This window comes from Morone saxatilis, unplaced genomic scaffold (assembly GCF_004916995.1).
Source record: "Morone saxatilis isolate NCDOM2014 unplaced genomic scaffold, NCSU_SB_2.0 Contig4, whole genome shotgun sequence".
Taxonomy (NCBI): Eukaryota; Metazoa; Chordata; class Actinopteri; family Moronidae; genus Morone; species Morone saxatilis.
Window position 1 is genome coordinate 16,184,707 of NW_023339984.1, and position 5,573 is coordinate 16,190,279.

The window sequence follows — 5,573 nt, forward strand, 5'->3', positions numbered from 1 at the left end:
GTGCGGTCCCTGCTTAGCTGTCTGTACCCAGACTGGGAGGCTCGAAGACAGCGGGAGTTTAGTTTTTGTGAATTTGGAAGATATTTGTTCTGTGTTTTGAACAACGAGTCGATGTGTTCAGTCTCCTCGCTGGTTGTTCTGACACATTCAGAATCATTACCGCTTTTTAACAGGCGGGTTATAAAATATAGATATATGTATTTAAATTATTAAATTATTAATTAACAACTATTCTACTATTGGATACATGGATGGAACAACTACTAGTCGACTAGGAAAATAGTTAATTAGGGACAGCATTCTTAAAAATGCCAGACGTATGTTATATATTTTCTTCAGCTGTGTACTTAAATGAACTGAAATGTTAACAACTCTGTAAAAACCCAGAGAAATCTGTCATTTTATTCCAGTAACAGTGGGTTTCCTACATGCCATTAGTCGATCTAACTTCCGGGGGAAACGAAGAACGTGACAAAACATAACATGAATGATACTTTAGAGCCTGGAGCACTTTATATTTTATGTTTTATCTTTTATCATGTTTGTATCGTTGTTTGTTGTTCAAATACTTTTTACCTTGTCTTGTACAATAGATTTAGACAGTGAAGACCACAACTCATCACGTCTTTGTATAAGAAAGGCAAATAACTGTTCAATGTGATGGATTTTCTTTCTTAAAATAACTTTCATGTCAAAGTTTTCTTTCGATTTTCAGATTAAAAACCATCAAAGTTTAGAGAGACTGAAATCAGCTGCGGTGTGAACACGGCCAAAGAACACAAAATGAGGAAGTGATAAGGAGTGAAAATGCTGGAGGAGGTAAAAGGGAGGGAGGTCAGGGCAGGGTGAGGAGGAGAAGAGGTGTGTTTGGAGAGGGGGAGGAAGAGGAGGAAAACAGCGAAGGTCAAAGAAAATGAGAGAGATGGAGGAGCGAGGACAGACCACCGCTACAGCCCACCCACACTGCGTGCACACACACACACACTGTGGTCAGAGGTTCACCTGCAGTTCACGTTGACCATAACAACACCCCTGAGAAAGGGAGCAGAAGGGAGAACATCAGATGGACAAGTAAAGGAAAAAAGAAAGATGAGAGGATGGGAGTGCTGTGGTATCGAGAGGGACGTGCGAGTGGAAGGAGGGAGGAAACGAGGGAGAGGTGGGACGGCTGAGTAATAATTTAGGGTTGTGGGAGCTCAGGAGACGAGTCGGTCAGAGAATTTTCGGTCCAACTTCTGCAGACGTTGCGGGTTCGCACCAAGGTCAGTGAACTAAACACACGTTTAATCTGCATACTTACGCATTAATTCAAGTCTTTATCTTAAATACACACAAATATACCTTCAGCACTCGCATGGCTCTCTGGGAAAATGAATACTCGATTGCAAGAAAATAAATGCTTTTTACACCATTATACGTTTATTAAACTGTGGTGTAGGTAGATTTTACACAGATTTTTACAACTTGGAATGGAACTTCACCAAACCAATGCAATTTTAATGAAACTTGAACCGAAATTACTGATCATGGCGCCAACTAAAATGATCCAATACTCCCTCACTCATCAGGAAGTAGAGGACTAGGTTGGAGTAATAATATTGGAGCAGAAATAATAAAGGAAGAGTGGAAACATATTTGTTTACACTGTCAAGCTTTAAGGTTCAAACTACTGTAATAAAATTGGTTAATGAGAACTTGAACTCCATGTAAGTCACATTAGTTAAATCCAAACATCCCTGACCAGTGTAAAGTAAATATGAAGACGATAAAGCGACTTCATGGGAAAATCTTGTTACCAAAGATTTTTGAGGTTTTATGTTTCTCATATTCTTAATGATGATCTTCCTTTGTGTCCCAAGTTATATTTATTTGGTTTATTTCCTACTCTATGTCAGTTGTGAGAACCGTATTCTTGAAAAATACTCCAAAGATTTCTCTTAGCCAGTGGCTAAAAGGACTTTCAAGTTAGTTATCTATGGGAAAATTAACATTTGCATTAAAAGGAAAAATCTGGGGATTCTCAGGCAAGTTCTGGACTTATAGGAGCATGCAGATATTTAGACGTTTATTCTCAATGGACATCTGAAAAATTGAGAATTCAAGAATTAAAGGTATTGTCATTTTGTTCCCTTCATGCTACTTAGTAATTTCTTTATTTCTATGACTTATCATTTTTTAACTAACTTGTAAAATGAAGTGCAGAGGAAGAATAGCAGTTGTCTATATAATCAGATTTGATTGACTTTTGAGGACAAACCTTTTTCCTTAACTGCCTCGAGTGTGATGTTTAAGGACCAAAGTATAAAATTTAATTAATGATTCGTAGCTGTTATTCTAATTCTAGCTAATATTCATACTGGTCTAAATAATTGTTTTTATAGTATTTACCATCTTTGTGTAATTAAAGGCCTGTCTCAAATATAGGCAGGTTGAGTTTAGTGATTGAAGTAGTCTCGAAGTAGTCTTACTAATACAGAATCACGTAAAGAAACACACTATTCGCTAATCAGAAATGCAGTTTTATTGATAATACCGACACATAATGCAGTGCACACAGTATTGCTCTTTGTAGATAAGAAGTCAAATACACATTGTGTTTAGAATACATTCAGTCTGTGCCTCCCAGAAAACATTAAAATATCACCAATACTGTCAGTCATGATCAACCACCATTTACTGGATTTAAAACCAGTTTCACCAAGACATGTTTCCCTACACGTTATTGTTTAGTGCAGTTTTATGGCATCGGGAGTTTATTACAGTAGCAGTAACAGCAGAAGGATGCTCCTGTTTAAAGCTGAAGCGTAGTGCAGAGTATTTCACTTTTAACACAAGATAATGGAAAGAAACATATTCTGAACTGAACTCTGAGTTTCACTTCTGGCCACACCCCTATCAGTGATGTCACAGCAGGTACTTTGCCCTCTGCAGCTGATGGAAAATATGTTGTGACATCACTGATTGGGGTGTGGCCAGAAGTGAAAGGTGGCTAAAAGTTTCAACCCATCAGAGATCAGTGCAGCAGAAGTTTTTCCCCATTTAATTCAGTGCTGAGTTACCATTTAAAACATTTAAACATTAAAATAATACTTGCTTTCACTTCCACAGCAACAGTGCTTTAAGCTTCATAAAGGCAACTGGAATATAAAATACCCAACTGATCTCTGTATAGTTTCATGCTGAGGCACGAGTCAACATTTCAGCAGCAGCAAGTGTTACTGTATGTCCAGGCAGCAAAGCTAAAGGCACGTTACATTTACTTACAGCAATAACATCGGGCAAAAACAGAGACAGAGTCAGTGTTTTACAGACAAATTTGCAGTATGAAGGCATTTTTGGAAAATTAATAAACTAAAACAATCACTGAAAACAGCAACTGACAACAGGATTGTCTAAATAAAGCTTTTTCCGTTTTGAGGCTTGTAGACTTACATCAGCAGGTTGTTTAAAGCTCTTTCAAATATATAAAACTATTTTGATATATTAACACAAAACAGTCTTAACAGGCATCAAATGCATTCAGACTCAAAGCACTGGGATTTTTTTTTATTTGCACAAATTTGATCGTATTTACATATTTAGCTTGAAAACAACAAGCATGGTCTATATGACTAGCCTATTTGGTATTTATCGTTAAATGTTTCACTGATTTTTGGCCTAGACTTCCTTGTCTTCATTCGTCATTAGAAAAGTAAAGTCATACAATTGTGGAAAACCACAATCCAGTAGCTATAGTTTGTCCCTTAACGTTTCTGGCGCTTGGTTTGAGTGCAAATGTCTCGACCAAGCTGAACCATCAAGTCAAACTGTCACCTATTAGCATCAATTTGTATCATCTAAAGGGAAGAAACCTGGGAAGTTTTCTTCGCCTTGTGTGTGAAGACACCTTTTCAGCAGGTATTAGACAAAAGTAGGTGGTAACTTGCAATTTCTTTTAATGTAAACAGCTAGAACCCAACCCAACCATTCCCCCTAAACAGCTGAATACGTAAAATAACAACTACTTAAACACTTTTTTTTTACTGATATTAGAATGAAAGCAGGACTTGGATGAGTCATAACAACAGCTATGAAACACTTTCCACAAGAACTTATAGTAAATTTTAGTATCTCACAGACAATCAGCTTTGGTGTATTTATCGGCCAGTGTCCAATGAATCCGGTTGGGCCTCTGTTCTTCAGCACTTTTTATGTGTTTTACAAGCATAAATACACATTTGCAGCTCTAGATGTGGTAACAGATGCCTTGTGGCTGCACTTTAACGCGACAACCTTTCTACCTGTATGTGATTTGTTATTTTGAATATGAATTTCATGCTCCAGAGACACAAGCTGCTCTGGGGGAAAAAAACAGACCCAGCACATGAAGATAGCAGAATGTCGAAAAGAGCCGGTACATTGCCACACCAACTGGAACGGTAGTGGATCATCTTCTGCAGCCGCAGCAGAACCGGATCCAGTGACAGTGGCCGCAAGGTTCATATTCTTCACCTGGGGCCGTATAACAGAAACTATCTTATCTGTTAACCATGGTAATTAGAGTTAGGACTTAAATTGAATTGAATTGAATTGAATTAAATTTAACTTAAAATAGGGAGTTTCTGTAATTTGGCCACTGGACCACTAGTAAAAATTGCTTACACTCAAACAGAGAAGCCAAATAGTGTGTAGATATTCAACTTAAGTCAACTTAGACCAGTTTAGCGACACTCTTAATCCCTGAAAATAACCATGGAGAACTTGATTCAATTTATCTGAGTCAGAATGTATCTACTTGGGACGTTTTTTTTGTGTTCTGCAAATAAATAAATGTCTTTTCATTCAGTTTTTGTGAACCATCCAAGCAAAATTCACAGTGGTTTCATAGGAGTAAAAATGTAATCCAAACTCTGCGGGAAACAACTCAAAATAAAAGATTTTACGAGCACAAGGAGACAAATGTTGACATCTGATAGCGGGCAAGTTTTGAAAGTCGAGCAGAACTAACTGGATCCTGGACTAAAAGTCTGGACTGATGCTCCAATTCTGATGTTTTTTAATATGTTGTCAACTGACTTTCAAACTCCAAAGGAGGTAAATTGCTGTGATATGCCGAGGTTAGCGGTGCGGGAGTTAAACCCTCTCTGACCTGGCAGGATGATAGGTTGCCAAAACTCTGTCCAATAAATGAGCTCCTTGTGAGTCCATGTGACTCTTGTTTACAAGACCAGGTTGGCTCATAATTGGCTGGTGTGAACTTAAAACGAACCAAAAGGGACAAAGTCAACTTTTCCACTCTGGTGCGGACCAAAGCAAACTAACCGAACACGTGATCGAACCTAACAAAAAAAAACTAAAATCGTTAGACTTCAGAAGGAATCACTGAGAGGAAAGAAGATGCAAAAAATAAATTAAAAAAGAAGAAAGTGGAGTTAAATCTCTCTTCTTTTTGTCTTTTTAATTACGACTTGGTTCATCTGTGTTGTCCACCCTTGTTTCCCTTTAGTTTCTTTTTGCTCTCTAAGTCAGACACACACACACACATTTATATATATATATATATATATACATATATATATATAGCAGTGGCTCCC